The sequence below is a fragment of the Sciurus vulgaris genome (genome assembly GCF_902686455.1).
Source record: "Sciurus vulgaris genome assembly, chromosome: 5".
In the NCBI taxonomy this organism is placed as follows: Eukaryota; Metazoa; Chordata; class Mammalia; order Rodentia; family Sciuridae; genus Sciurus; species Sciurus vulgaris.
The window spans coordinates 118,079,990-118,097,067 of NC_136465.1; the positions used below are offsets into that span (position 1 = coordinate 118,079,990).

The 17,078-nt window shown below is 37.7% G+C and overlaps 1 pseudogene across 1 annotated transcript in view; it reads left to right on the forward strand.

The window, feature by feature from the left end:
- Positions 1-418: 418 nt before the first annotated feature.
- LOC306661100 overlaps positions 419-17,078 on the forward strand; it is a 37,987-nt pseudogene continuing 21,327 nt past the window's right edge. Inside the window, exons 1-2 of the transcript in view lie at positions 419-1,336; positions 16,610-16,625. The product of the transcript in view is annotated as an uncharacterized misc_RNA (transcript). The remainder of the gene's footprint in view (positions 1,337-16,609; positions 16,626-17,078) is intronic.

The following is a 17,078-nucleotide window of genomic DNA, read 5'->3' on the forward strand; positions in this document are numbered from 1 at the left end:
AACAGGAAAGCACAGAAAACAGCATCAGGTGAAGTAGTTTCTACCAAGAGCTAGAAGTAGGGAGATTATTAATAGAGTCAGAGGAAAGTGTTTTAAAACAATTGAAGAAAAGTCTCAAAAACATACTTTTCTGGGGAAAAAATTGGGGAATTATTCTAATATCTTTTTTAAGTTCCTAGGAATAGGTAAATTTGAGGAATCACAAAGACTTTTAAGAATAAGGTCACTCATGTAAAAGATATGGGACGTCCATGGAAACCAAGTGTAGCCTGGTAGTACACTGATTAGGGCCAAGAGGATGGAGAGCAATGTAGGACTGATTGTGTTGATTAATAATAAGCCTTACCTCCTCCTCTGAGGAATTCTTCAGTTTTCTCCTTTCTCGCCTTTTCCCCCTTTAGATCTGCTGAAGGTCAACATGAAAAACAGGTCCATGCTGACTGAGTTTATTCTATTGGGCCTCACGAGGTCAACCTGAACTTCAGGTGGTATTGTTCATCTTTTTGTTTATCACCTACATGCTCAGTGTCCTAGGAAATCTAACTATCATCATCCTCACCTCACTAAATTCTCAACTCCAAACCCCCATGTATTTCTTCCTGCGGAATTTCTCCTTCTTAGAAATTTCCTTCACATCCATTTTTATTCCCAGATTTCTGACCAGCGTGACAACAGGAAATAAAGCCATCAGCTTGCAGGCTGCATCACTCAGTATTTTTTGCCATATTTCTTGGGCAACAGAGTTTTACCTCCTGGCTTCCATGTCTTATGATCGCTATGTGGCCATCTGCAAACCCCTGCATTACCTGACCATCATGAGCAGCAGAGTCTGCACACAGCTTGTGCCTCTGCTCCTGGCTGGGGGACTCCTAGCTATCTTGCCGCCAATCATCTTGATGAGTCAGGTAGATTTCTGTGCCTCCAATGTGCTGAATCACTATTTCTGTGACTATGGGCCCCTCCTGGAACTTGCCTGCTCAGACACAAGCCTTCCTAGAAAGGATGGTCATGTTCGTGGCTGTGGTAACTCTAGTGATTACTCTGATACTGGTGACATTTTCTTACACATACATCATCAGGACCATTCTGAAGATCCCTTCTGCCCAGCAAAGGACAAAGGCCTTTTCCACTTGCTCTTCCCACATGCTCGTCATCTCCCTCTCTTATGGCAGCTGTATGTTCATGTACATTAATCCCTCTGTGAAGAAGGAGGGGCTTTCAACAAAGGGAATAGCAGTTCTCATTACTTCAGTCGCACCCATGTTAAATCCCTTCATTTACACTCTAAGAAATCAACAAGTAAAGCAAGGCCTTCAAGGACACTGTCAAAAAGATTGTAAGTTTCTAAGAAAAAAAATAAAGAATTAAAAATATATTTCCACTTCATAAATATGTATTGAGAGTCTACTAAATTTTAAGTGCTGGACTGGCCCTTGAACATAAAAATATGGAAATCACATGTCTCAAGTCCAGGAATCCATAGTTCCCAGAGTAGAGGTAGTTGTATAACTACAAATTGATGGATAAATTTACAAAAATAAAACAACATAGTAAGTGTTTCTAGAAAAGGTGAATGAGAATCCAGCAGAGAATCCAGCAGCAGTTGGGAAGACTTAACTCTTCTTTCCAGCAATGACTTGATACTTACGGAGCACAAACACAGCTTATGAAGGAGAAGGGTTAAGAATTGGAGTGACAAAGAAGGCCAGATGGTGAAGTGTGTAATTGCAAATTGTGGGGTGGGTTCAGTTTAGTGAGTCTAGAGGAGTCCTAAGAAATGCCACCTGACCATCAGCCTTGTTCCTAGGGGTGAGGCACTGACGTTGTCCTCAGCCCCAGAGGACTGTGCTTCCAATAAAGTGTATTTTCAGTTCTTCTCCCTGTATTATTAGGTTTCCTTTGTAGCCATTGCAACTTCCATCCCTTCGAAGAGGAAAATGAAAGGAAAGAATATACATTTGGCCCATGTCCTCCAAATTAGAAGAAATTTCTCTAGATTTTGTCAGCTTGCTGTCCTTTCTAGAGTTTAGGGTAAAAAGAGGCTCCTAGAGGAAGGTCAGAAGCCTCTGTCTCTGTGCCTCTCTGGACAGAATCTATTGATTTTCTTAGGTGACATCTTTTTGAGTTAATGGCAAGAGATCTTCTTTCTCTCTCTTTGATCACTTCTGGTGATTTTTTTATTTGTATAAAAAGAGTTTAGTGTCCTATTTCAAATACATGCATACAGCACACATTGATCAAATCCAGTCCCCCTTTATTCCTATTATGATTTTATTTTCATCCTTTTGTTTATGGTAATTAGATACTAGAAAAGACAAATTCTGTGATCTGCTCCACTCCTTTAGCTTTTTCCTCAAATATACCACTTTTCTTGCTAACATAAACCACCATGGATAACTATTTTGTAAAGTGAAAAGAATATGAAGTATAGCTAGTTTTTATATCCTAAACATGTTCCAAATTATTGGTCTTGAAAAATATATGGGAATAGATGACCTTACCAAAACAATGCCATATGTGGAGTCAAGGTAACACTTACATTTTAAGGTGCTGGTAAGGGCCTTGATTTCCATGGAGGACTTCTTTTCAGTCTGAACATGTCAACCTACTTTAGTGGATATCCTAACACATTGTAGGATGTTGTTTAATGTTTTGAGTACAAATGGAACATAATCAATGTAGTCACACACTTTATGTGATAACATGAGCAGTAAGGTGAATAGTAATTAATTTGACCTTCAAATTATTCCAGACTTATTAAGCTACCTTTTAATTGGTAGAGTAATGTTTTTTTTTTTTTCCATTTCCTTTTGTGTTATTATTTACCTATTTTTTGTGGTTACCATGGGAATTACATTTTACCATTCTAATATTATAACATTCTAATTTGGAATTTATACCCAAATAACCTTGATAACATATGAAACTGCTTTTTAAAAAAGTTCTATCCCCACTCACTTCAGTTATTAATATCAGAAAAGTACATTTTTTATACAATGTGTGTCCAAAGGTAATAAACCAATAATTTTAATGCATTAATCTCAGGAATTATGTTAAAAACAAAAATGTGGAGCTATAAGTCAGTCAAGAATACAGTAAATTCTATAATTACTCAGAAATCTTTCCTTAAAATTATTCTTATATGACTTTGAATTACCATCTAATGTCCTTTCATTTCAAACCTACAGGGACTGCATTCTGCCCCCCCCCTTTTTTTTAAAACTTATTTTTATTGTAAACAAATGGGATACATGTTGTTCTGTTTGTACATGGATTAACAGCTACCATTGCGTAATCATACTAGAGTAATGTTCTTAAACAATCAAACCTGCATTATTATGATTCTCCACATCCAAATTTCTCCCAAACCTGCGTGATATAGGAGAAGCAATGCACAATGGTTGACTTGAAACACAGGCTTTAGTTCAAATCCCAGATTCTCAACCATCTGTTGGAATCACCTAGGGTTGGTCACTCAACCTTTATGGGTATCTTTCTCAACTCTAAAATGTGGATATTAATAGTGTCTATTTTATGTGGTACTTTTAAGAATAAAATAAAATAACAGATGTAGAATTTTAAGAGATCCAGTATTTACAACTTAGTAATAACATCCTTTATAACCACATGATAATTGTAAACAATATCCTTTTTAAAGAACTTTAGCTTAACTGGGAAAACGAGACATTAACTTGATTGGTTTATTATAACTGGGACTATATAATGTTGGCCATTCTACTTGAAATCCTTCTGCAACAAGACCAATATAGTTCCACTCCTCCTATGTCTCATTGCATCCTTGAATAGCCAGATTAGTGAAGGTCTTGCCTATGTTCCAAGTAAAGGTATCAGAATACTCAGCAATGGGTCAATAGAATTGGGCTAACATTAACCTCGTGTACATTGGAAATCTGTGGGAGACAGTGGATGTATGAATACACTGGGACAGAGAAGTAAGCACACTATTTAAATCAAAGTTTAAAATCACAAGGCAGGATGACACTGTCTTCATAAATGTTGCAGGTCTAACATGTAAGATTTGTATGCATTTTAAGTTGATTTCTATAAATGAAGAAAGCTAGGAGTCTAGTTTCTTCTGCAAGTTGATACCCAGTTTTCCTAGCACCATTTATGGAAAAACTATCTTTTCTCCAATGGGTGTTTTTAGCATCTTTGTCGAAAATCATTTGGCGTAGATGTCTATGTTTGCTTCTAGGCTATTTTGTTCCATTGGTCTATGTACCTGTTTCCATGCCAATACTATGCTGTTTTCATTACTTCAGATTTCTACTGTGTTTTCAAGTTTGGTAGTAGTGGAAGACTCCGGCTTCATCTTATTTGATGGGTTATTTGGGGTTCATTGATTTGTCTATTTGGGGTTTTCTGTAATTCCATACAATTTCAGGATTGTACTTTCTGGTTTGGGAAGAATGCTTGTTGGCATTTTGATAGAGATTTCATTGAACTGTAGATGGTTTGGGATATTGTAGATATTTTAAACATATTAGGAAAGAAGGAAAGGAAAGGTGGGGGGGTCTCATGAAATTTAAAGGAAATATGTAGAGAAGAAAGGAAGGAGGAGAATTGGGGTGGGATCAGGGAAGTGCTGGGGAGGGACATGGGCCATGTATATTGTTCTACTGTGTGCATTATGAGTAGGTAACAACAAATCCCATCATTACGTACAACTACCACCAATGAAAAAATGGCAGAAAAGGGAAAAAAAAATCCCCTTCAAAAGGAAGGAAATCCTGCCATTTTTGACAATATGAATGAACCTAGAGGACACTATGTTAAATTAAATAAGTCAGACACTGAAAAAGATCATTGTTTCATCTCTTGTATGAGGAATATAAAATACATAAGCAGCAGAGTAGAAGCAGAGATCAGACGGTGGCTGTGGGTGGGGAGAAGCAGGGAGATGCTGGTCAAGGGGTATGAAGTTTGCTGAGCAAGACGAGTAAGTTCTAGTGACCTAAAGGACGACAATGAAGTTAACGATCCATATCATACATTTTAAATCTGTTAAGAGAGGAGAGTTTAAGTGTTGTCACCACGGAGAGACCCAGAGAAACTCTCAGGAGGGAGGAAGAAAAAAGTAGGGGGCAGGCAATGGCAACTCTGCTTCCTGAACAGAAAGTGACTTTAATATAAGCACAGAAATTGAAGAAACAGTCCTTAAGAAGGAAAGCTATGAAATGGCACTATCCAAAGAGCTGGGACGATAGCCTGCAACAAACAAGAAGGCCTTGCACATTCCAATTTTTTTAACGTTGGAATGACCACATTCACAGTGAACGATGTAAATCAGAGCAAAGAATTTTAATATAGATAACAAGTTTTTAAAACGTTCTATTCTTTAAGAAACCATAATTGCTCTGTTTATGCATAGAATAATGCTTCAAATTATATGAAGCAAAAAATTGACAAAAACTACAAGGAGAAAAAGACAAATCCACTATAACAGTTAGAAATGTTGAAACATCTGTGTCATAATTAATTGCACCAATACCCAGATTTTCACTAAGTATAGAGAAGACTTCAGCTATACCCTCCGTATGGCCGTACTGACTTATTTACAGAACACGCCACCCAAAGAAGAGTAAAAATGTTCTAAAGTCCACAGATAGTATTTACTAAGATAGACAGTATTCAGAACTCTCTAACAAATTCTGATAAATTTCAAAGGATTCAAATTATACAAAACATGATATGGATTCAAAGAGAATTCAATATCTAGTCAAAGAGAATTAAGTTAGAAATCACTCAAAGAATTCTGAGACACATAACTGAAAGGCAATTTTAAAAATTTGTGATAAATTTTTGAAATACAACTAAAGCATTATTCATGCAGAACTTTATGGTTCTATAGCAATAATAACAATTAAAGCATGTAAACTCTATTATCAATCCATAATCTTAGCCATGCAGATACATTAGCTGTAAGGGAGGCTGGGTGGTACTTTATCTGGGCACTCAGACACCCTCAGTAAAAGAAGTGGCAGAACAAGAAGGGAAACAACCAGTCTTAGCTACAGCCCATCAGATATTCCTCAAAACTTACTCAAAATACAGTAGAATGAATCGGGGATAACTCTCCTATGTGCACATATGAATACATGACAACCGTAACTCCACATCATGTACAACCACAAGAATGGGAAGTTATACTTCATGTAGTATAATATATCAAAATACACTCTACTATCATGTATATCTAAATGAAGAAATTTTAAAAACAGCTTTACTCGATAGAGAGACATCTCCTTATCTCCAATCTATCCCCTCTGTCAGGGATGACAGACAAACAGACAGGACTGATGTGTGAGAAAACTCAGAAGAGCAGTACTGAGTGGACTGCAGATGGTGGAGCTAGGAGATTCAAGATGGTGAACCAGAGGGAGGCTGCACTCCTTGTCACTCCATAACTCCGGTTTCAAGCAGAGGATATCTGTTCTCTGTGAGGCAGTCTTTGCTGTTCATCAATCCCCTGCTGTTTACCCCATTTGTTCACTTTGATCACCTGCAGCCTGTCAGCATATCAACTACTTTTTTTTAATTTTTTCTAGTTGTCAGTGGACACAATACTTTTATTTTATTTATTTTTATGTGGTGCTGAGGATTGAACCCAGTGCCTCACACATGCCAGGCAAGTGCTCTACCACTTGAGCCACATTTTGAGTGCAGATTGCTCACTGACTGCCAGCTACCATCCAGCATTTCCCTATTTGCCTGCCCATCACCTGCCTTTCACCTATTTATCACCCACTGCCCAAGGTCCACCTGCCAATCATCTACTGGTAGCCTACAGACCAACTGCAGATGGCCAGTGGATTTCCAGCTGCCTGCTGTTGCCTGGAAGTCCACTGTCATGTACCCACAGGTTTGGTTACATGCAGCTGCTCCCATTTTGAGACAATAGCCAGGACCTGCAGGACCCTCAACCTGACTGACCATGCCCCAAGCTGCAGCTCCCCATTTGCCAACACGTTTGGAAGCCAGAGTGGCCATCTTGGATTATCCTGGAAGTAGAAGCTCCCATCTTTACATGGGGCAAATCCCATCCTGAGATGCCTACTGGAGACTGGAAGCTCATTTTCAGGTACCTCTCATGCAACAGCCTACTGAAGACTGCGAGGTTTGAAGAGTATATGACTGTAATAGTGCAGTTATTTTTTCTCCTTTCTGAAAATTTTTAATTCTTTATTTTTCTTGCTCTCTCTATTTACCTTTTGTTTATGTGTTTCCCCAGAGTCTCCTTCTCCCTTTTATCATGCTAACAACCAACTTCTTCTGATTACACTTTCACTCTTTCTACAACCTAGAACTTCTATATACTTTTCTTATCCCATTAACAGTTACATCCCACACCCCTCCCGATCCTCTTTCTCTTCCATTAGAAACTGCAGACCTTATTGCAAATTTATTTGCTATACTGCAGATAATAATTGAAATCATCCTCTCTGTTTACTATGACAATATTTTTAATGTCTTCATGGGGCTATTTTGTTTGGGGCTGCATATTGTCAGTACTGGATGCTGCTAATATTGATCTTCCCCTTAAAGAACAGGTTTTGGAAACCTGTAGGGCCACCATAAGCCTCTAGCAGGGAAACTGCAATACTCCACATCTGCACTGCTACAGGGGAAGATACATAAACAACATGAAAAAACAAGGGAAAAAAAATGATCCAAACAAACCTACATTCTATATTAATAGAATCCAGTGACAGCATGGTAGAAGAAATATCAGAAAAGGAGTTCAGAATATACATAATTAAAATGATTTGTGAAGCAAAGGATAAAAGAGCAAATGCAGGCAATGAATGATCACTCCAATAAGCAGTTGAAAGAGCAACTGGAGGAAGTAAGCAATCATTTCAAAAAGAGACAGAGATTCTAAAAAAAAAAAAAAAAAAAAAAACACAGAAATACTTGAAATGAAGGAAATAATAAACCAAATAAAAAAACTCAATGGAAAGCATCACCAACAGACTAGATCACTTGGAAGACAGAACCTCAGACAATGAAGACAAAATATTTAATCTGCAAAATAAAGTCAACCTAACAGAGAAGATGGTAAGAAATCCTGAACGGAGAGTGAGAGCCTTTCTGCACAGAACCAGCTCCAAGTCCCTGAGCCAGCACGTGGCGAGCTCCAGCCCGCCTGCAGGTTGCTTCAGAGACCAGGACAGGGCAGCCAGGGACTTCCCCAAGCAGCCCAGCTCCTTCTGGCAGAAAGCGCCTTTCTAGGCTAGCCTCTCGGAGCAGAACGCCAACTGAGAGCCTTTCTACACAGAGCCAGCCACAAGTCTCCAAGCCAGCAGAGACCTCCGACCCGCAAGCAGCCTCTGGGACCAGGGAAGGGCAGCCAGAGACCTCTCCAGGTGGCCCTGCCCCCTCCAGCCACAGGCTTTTTCCACGGGGTGATCCAAGATGGCAGGCTAGAGGGTGACTGCATCTCCAGTCACTCCACAACCCAGGATTCAAGAAGGGGAGGCATTGAGAAACTCAGACTAAAATAGAGCCACGGGGTGAGTCTCCCCAACCCGGTGAAGCTTGGCCCGGGTGGCAGGCCCAGATTCAGGTGGCTTATTAGAGTAGGGCAGGGCAGCTAGTCTTCTCCAGGCAGCCATGAAGACTCCAGCGGTGGGCTCCTACCACACGGCCAGCTTCTCGGAGCAGGCCCCCCCCCGTGAGAGCATTTCCACACAGAGCCAGCTCAAACCCTAGAACCAGTAGCAGGCGAGGGACAGCTTTCTTCGGAAGCACTGCATTATCAAGTTATTCCAAGACGTAAGGCTACTTAAGGCAGGGAGGTGATACACTGGAAATCTACAGAAACACTATAACGCAATAGAGGAAATCTGCAATATCACAGAGTCCCACTGACAAATGAACAATATGAGAAAACAGGGGAAGAAAATGTCCCAAACAAACCTAGATACTATATCAATAAAACCCAATAACAGCACAGCGGAAGAAATGTCAGAAAGGGAATTCAGAATGTACATAATTAAACAATCAGGGAAGCAAACGAGGAGATGAAAGAGCAAATGCATGAATGAGGAGATGAAAGAGCAAATGCAAGCATTAAATGATCGCACCAATCAACAGTTAAAAGAGCAAATATGGGAAGCAAGAGATCATTTCAATAAAGAGTTAGAGATACTGAAAAAAAAAAAAAACAGAAATCCTTGAAATGAAGGAAACAATAAACCAAGTTAAAAACTCCATAGAAAGCATAACCAATAGGATAGAACACCCGGAAGACAGAACCTCAGATATTGAAGACAAAATATTTAATCTTGAAAACAAACTTGAACAAACAGAAAAAAGGGTAAAAAATCATGAACAGAATCTACAAGAATTATGGGATATCATGAAAAGGCCAAATTTAAGAAGTATTGGGATTGAGGAAGGCTTAGAGACACAAATCAAAGGATGAACAATCTATTCAATGAAATAATATCAGAAAATTTCCCAAATCTCAAGAATGAAATGGAAATCCAAGTACAAGAGGCTTATAGGACTTCAAATATACAAATTACAACAGACCCACACCAAGGTACATTAGTTTTTTATTGTAAACAAATGGGATACATGTTGTTTCTCTGTTTGTACATGGCGTAAACGCATACCATTTGTGTAATCATAAATTTACATAGAGTAATGTTGTTTGATTCATTCTGTTATTTTTTCCGTCCCCCCACCCCTCCCACCCCTCTTTTCGCTCTATACAGTGTTTCCTTCCTCCATACTTATAGACCCACACCAAGGTACATTATTATGAAAATACCTAACATACAAAATAAAGACAGAATTTTAAAGGACGCGAAAGAAAAGAATCAAATTACATTCAGGGGGAAACCAATTAGAATATCAGCAGATTTTTCAATCCAGACCCTAAAAGCTAGAAGGACCTGGAACAACATTTACCAAGCCCTGAAAGAAAATGGATGCCAACCAACAATCTTACACCCAGCAAAACTTACTTTCAGATTTGACGACAAGATAAGATCCTTCCATGATAAACAAAAGCTAAAGGAATTTACAAAAAGAGAGCTGGCATTACAGAACATTCTCAGCAAAATATTCCATGAGGAAGAGATGAAAAACAATGATGCAAATCAGCAACAGGAGGAACTAGCCTAAAGGAATAGCCAAATAAGGGAGAAACCAAATCATGTCAAAAAACAAAAATGAGTCCAATGGCTAGGAATACAAATCATATCACATTAATAACCGTGAATGTTAATGGCCTGAACTCATCAATCAAAAGACATAGACTGGCAGATTGGATTAAAAAGAAAAATCCAACAATATGCTGCCTGCAAGAGATTCATCTCATAGAAAAAGATACCCATAGACTAAAGGTGAAAGGATGGGAAAAAACATACCATGCACATGGACACAGCAAAAAAGCTGGAATATCCATCTTCATTTCAGATAATGTGACTTCAAGCCAAAACTAGTCAGAAGGGATAAAGAAGGACATTACATACTGCTTAAGGATAGCATAAATCAGCAACACAACAATCATAAATATCTATGGCCTGAACATTGGCTCATCCATGAATGTCAAACAAATCCTTTTCAATTCCAGAAATCAAATAGACCACAACACAATAATACTAGGTGATTTTAACACACCTCTCTCACCACTGGATAGATTGTCCAAACAAAAATTGAATAAAGAAACCATAGATCTCAATAACACAATCAACAATTTAGACTTAACCGACTTATATAAAATATACCACCACAAAGAACAAATACACTTTCTTCTCAGCTGCACATGGATCCTTCTCTAAAATAGACCATGTTTTATGCCACAAAGCTACTGTTAGCAAATACAAGAAGATAGAGATACTACCTTGTACTCTATCAGATCATAATGGATTGAAATTAGAAGTAAATGACAGAATAAAAAAGAAACTTCTCTAAAACTTGGAGATTAAATAATACACTATATACGATGAATGGATAACAGAAGACATCAGGAGGGAAATTAAAACATTCTTAGAAGTAAACGAGAACAATGACACATCATATCAAAATCTCTGGGACACTATGAAAGCAGTACTTAGAGGAAGATTTATTTCATGGGGCGCATTCAACAAAAGAAGTAGAAATCAACAAATAAACAACTTAACGCTACAGCTCAAAGCCCCAGAAAAAGAAGAGCAGACCAACATCAAAAGTAGTAGAAGACAGGAAATAGTTAAAATCAGAGCCAAAATCAACATAATTGAAACAAAAGAAACAATCAGAAAAATTAACAAAATAAATAGTTGGTTCTTTGAAAAAAATAACAAAATTGATAAACCCTTAGCCACACTAACAAAGAGAAAGTAGGAGAAAACTCAAATTACTAAAAAGCGGAGTGAACAAGGAAATATCACAACAGACACGAGTGAAATACAAAACATAATTAGAAGCTCTTTTGAAAATCTATACTCCAACAAAATAGAAAATCTTGAAGACATCAACAAGTTTCTAGAAACATAGGAAATACCTAAACTGAACGAGGAGGACATACACAACTTTAATAAATCAATTTCAAGCAATGAAATAGAAGAGGTCATCAAAAGCCTACCAACAAAGAAAAGTCTGGGACCAGATGGAATTTCAGCCGAGTTCTACAAAACCTTTAAAGAAGAGCTCACTCCAATACTCCTCAAAGTATTCCATGAAATAGAAGAGGAGGGAACCCTCCCAAACTCATTCTGTGAAGCCAATACCACCCTGATACCTAAACCAGACAGAGACACTTCGAGGAAAGAAAATTTCAGACCAATATCCTTAATGAACATCGATGCAAAAATTCTTAATAAAATTTTAGCAAATCGCGTACAAAATATATTAAAACGATAGTGCACCACAATCAAATGGGTTTTATCCCAGGGATGCAAGGTTGGTTCAACATCCGGTAATCAATAAATGTCATTCACCATCTCAACAGACTAAAAGTTAAGAATCACATGATTATTTCAAAGATGCAGAAAAAGCATTTGATTAAATGAGGCATCCCTTCATGCTCAAAACACTAGAAAAAATTGGGGTTGTGGGAACATTCCTTAACATTGTGAAAGCCATCTATGCTAAGCCCATGGCTAATATCATTCTAAATGGTGAAAATTGAAAGCTTTCCCCCTAAAAACTGGAACAAGGCAGGGATGCCCTCTTTCACCACTTCTATTCAACATCGTCCTTGAGACTCTGGCCAGAGCAATTAGACAAACCAAAGAAATTAAAGGGATACGAATTGGAAAAGAAGAACTCAAACTATCCCTGTTTTCTGATGACATGATTATATTTAGAGGAACCTGGAAATTCCATCAGAAAACTCTTAGAACTCATAAGTGAATACAGTAAAGTAGCAGGTTACAAGATCAATTCTCATAAATCTAATGCATTTTTATACATAAGTGATGAATCTTCAGAAAGAGAAATTAGGAAAACTACCCCATTCACAATAGCATCGAAAAAAATAAAATACTTGGGAATCAATCTCACAAAAGAGGTGAAAGACCTCTACAGTGAGAACTACAGAACACTAAAGAAAGAAATTAAAAAACCTTAGAAGATGGATAGACCTCCCATGTTCTTAGATAGGCAGAATTAATATTGTCAAAATGGCCATACTACCTAAAGTGCTATACAGATTCAATGCAATTCCAATTAAAATCCAATGACGTACCTTACAGAAATAGAGCAAGCAATTATGCAATTCATCTGGAAGAATAAGAAACCCAGAATAGCTAAAGCAGTCCTCAGTAGAAAGAGCGAAACAGGGGTATCGCAATACCAGATCTTCAACTATACTACAAAGCAATAGTAACAAAAACGTCATTGTATTGGTACCAAAATACACAGGTAGATCAATGGTACAGAATAGAGGACATGGACACAAAACCCAAATAAATACAATTTTTCATACTAGACAAAGTGCCAAAAATATGCAATGGAGAAAAGATAGCCTCTTCAACAAATGGTGCTGGGAAAACTGGAAAACCATATACAACAGAATGAAATTAAACACCTATCTCACCTTGCACAAAAATCTCTCAAAATGGATCAAGGAACTCGGAATCAGACCAGAGACCCTGCATCTATAGAAAAAAAATGTAGGTCCAAACCTTCAACTTGTTGGCTTAGGATCAGACTTCCTTAACAGGACTCCCATAGCCCAAGAAATAAAAGCAAGAATCAACAACTGAGATAGATTCAAACTGAAAATCTTCTCTCAGCAAAGGAAATATCAGTAATGTGAAGAGAGAGCCTACAGAGTGGGAGAATATCTTTGCCACTCATACTTCAGATAGAGCGCTAATATCCCGAATCTATAAAACTCAAAAAAACTCTACACCAAGAATACAAATAATCCAATCAACAAATGGGCTAAGGAAATGAACAGACACTTCACAGAAGAAGATGTACAGCAATCAACAGATATATGAAAAAATGTTCAACATCTCTAGTAATAAGAGAAATGCAAATCAAAACTACCCTAAGATTTCATCTCACCCCAATTAGAATGGCAATTATCAAGAACAAGAACAATAGGTGTTGGTGAGGATGTGGGGAAAAAGGTACACTCATACATTGCTGGTGGGGCTGCCAACTAGTGCAGCCACTCTGGAAAGCAGTATGCAGATTCCTCAGAAAGCTTGGAATGGAACCACCATTTGACCCAGCTATCCCACTCCTTGGCCTATACCAAAGGACTTAAAATCAGCATACTACAGAGATTACAGCCACATCAATGGTCATAGCTGTTCAATTCACCTAGCCAGATTGTGGAACCAACCTAGATGCCCTTCAGTGATGAATGGATAAAGAAACTGTGGCATATACATACAATGGAATATACTCTGCCATGAAGAATGATAAATTTATGGCATTGCAGGCAAATGGATAAAACTGGGAGATATCATGCTAAGTGAGATAAGCCAATCTAATAAACTAAAGGACGAATGATCTCGCTGATAATGGATGGACATATAATGGGGGGTAGGGGGTTAGTGTTAGCATTAGGGTTAGGGTTAGGGTTAGGGATAAGGAGGGTGGTAAGAATGGGGAAGGAGAGGACTATCTAGAGGGAAAAGAGGTGGGAGGGGGGAGTCCTCATATCGATAAAGTGGACTTCAAACCTAAGTTAGTCAGAAGGGATAAATAAGGACATTTAATTCTGCTTAAGGGAACCATAAATCAGCAAGACATAATGATCAAATACTTGTACCCCAAGCAGTGGTGCATCCATGTATCAAACAAATTCTTCTCTATTTCAGGAAACAAATAGGCCAAAATCAAAAATCCTGAAAGCACCCCTTCATGCTCAAAACACTAGAAAAACTAGGGACAGTAGGAACATACCTCAACATTGAAAAGGCTACCTATGCTAGTCCCATAGCCAACATCATTCTAAATGGAGGAAAACTGAAAGCATTCCCTCTAAAAAATGGAACGAAGCAATGATGCCCTCTTCACCACTCCTATTCAACATCATCCTTGAAACACTAGGCAGAGCAATCACAGATCAAAGAAATTAAAGGGATACAAATAGAAAAGAAGAACTCAAGTTGTCACTATTTGCCAATGACATAATTCTATATTTGGAGGATCCAAAATCTCCACCAGAAAATTTCTAGAACTAATAAATGAATTCAGCAATGTAGAAGGATATAAAATCAATACACATAAATCTAACGCATTTCTATTCAGAAGTATGAATCCTCTGAAAGAGAAATTAGGAAAACCACTCCATTCACAATAGCCTCAAAAAATAAAATACTTGGGAATTAATCTAACAAAAGAGATGAAAGACCACTACCATGAAAACTACAGAACACCAAAGAAAGGAATTAATGAAAACCTTAGAAGATGGAAAGATTTCCCATGTTCTTGGATAACCAGAAATAATATGGCCAAAATGGTCATACTACCAACGGCATTATACAGATTCAATGCAATTCCTATTAAAATCCCAATGATGTTCCTCATAAAAATAGAGAAAGCAATCATGAATTGAGACCTCAAATAGTCAAAGCAATCCTGAGCAGGACGAGCAAAGCAGGTGGTATCACAATACCAAACCTCAAACTATTCTACAGAGCAATGGTAACAAAACAGCATGGTATTGGCACCAAAATAGACAGGTAGACCAATGGTACAGAATAGAGAACACAGAGATAAACCCACATAAATACAGTTACCCCATACTAGAAAATGGTGCCAAAAACATACAATGGAGAAAAGATAGCCTATTCAACAAATGGTGCTGGCAAAACTGGAAATCCATATGCAGTAAAATGAAACTAATCCTCTCTCTCTCTCACCCTGCATAAAACTCAACTGAAAATGGATCAAGGACATAGGAATTAGACCAGAGACCCTGCAACAAATAGAAGAAAAAGTATGCCTGAATCTCCATCATGTTGACTTAGGATCAGACTTCCTTAACAAGACTCCTAAAGCACGAGAAATGAAAGCAAGGATCAATAAATGGAATGGATTCAAACAAATCTTTTCTCAGCAAAGGATACAATCAATAATGTGAAAAGAGAGCCTACAGAGTGGGAGAAAATCTTTTCCACATGCACTTTGGATAGAGCACTAATCTCCAAAATTTATAAAGAACTTACAAATTTTATACAACAAATACAAATCAATAAATGGGCAGACACTTTACAGAAGAAGATATACAGGTGATTAACAATATATGAAAAAGTGGTCAGCATCCTAGCAATTAGAGAAATGCAAATTAAAACCACCCTAGATTTTATCTTACTCCAATTGATTGCTATTATGAAGAACTCAAACAATAATAGATGTTGGCGTGGATATGGGCAAAAAGGAACACTTGTACATTGCTGGTGGAGTTGAAAATTGATGCAGCCACTGTGGAAAGCAGTATGGAGATTCCGCAGAAAACTTGGAATGGACCCACCATTTGACCCAGCTATCCCACTCCTCGGGTTAAAATCAGCATACTACGGTAATTTCAGCCACATTAATGTTTATAAGCGCTCAGTTCACAATAGCTAGACTGTGATCCAAACCTAGATGCCCTTCAACAGATGAAAGGATAAAGAAACTGTGGTATATATAACACAATGGAATACTATTCAGCCATAAAGAATAAAATTATTGCAGGTAAATGGATGGAGTTGGAGAATATCATGCTAAGTGAAATAAGCCAGTCCCAAAAACCCAAAGGCCAAATGTTTTCTCTGATAAGTGAATGATGATACATAATGGGAGAGGGGGTAAGAGAATAATGGAGGAACTTTGGATTGCATAGGGAGAAATGAGGGAGAGAAGGGGATGGGGTATGAAAGATGGTGGAATGAGACAGACATCATTACCCTATGTACATGTATGATTACATGAATGGTGTGACTCTACATTGTGAACACCCATAGAAACAAAAATTTGTTCCCCATTTGTGTAGAATGAATCAAAATGCAGTCTGTAAAAATAAGAAAATAAAATAATTAAAATATAAATAAATAGAGAATCATGCTATCAGCAAATAGTGATAGTTTGAGTTCTTTTCCTATTGTATCCCTTTAACTTCTTTCATCTGTCTGATTGGTCTGGCTAGACTTTCAAGGACAATGGTGAGTAGAAGTAGTGAAAGAAGGCATCCCTGTCTTGTTCCACTTTTGTATTATATATATATAATACAAAATATATATTTATTATTTAGTTCTATAGTTTGTTTAGTTTTTGTTTGGAAGATCTATGCAGTGGTGAGAGAGATGCGTTAAAGTCATCTAGTATTATTGTGTTATGTTCCATTTTATTCTTGAAATTTAGAAGGGTTTGTTTGATGTATGATATGCTCCATTGTTTAGGGCATATATATTTATGATTGTTATGTCTTGTTGGTGTAAGATTCCCTTAAGCAGTATGAAATGTCCTTCTTTATCTCTCTGACTAACTTTAGTTTGAAGTCCACTTAGGCTGGATGAGGATGGAAACTCCTGCTTGTGTACACAGTCCATGGGTGATATGTTTTGTCCAAACCTTTCACCTTCAGATAATGGATGTCTTTTAGGAGGGTGAGTCTC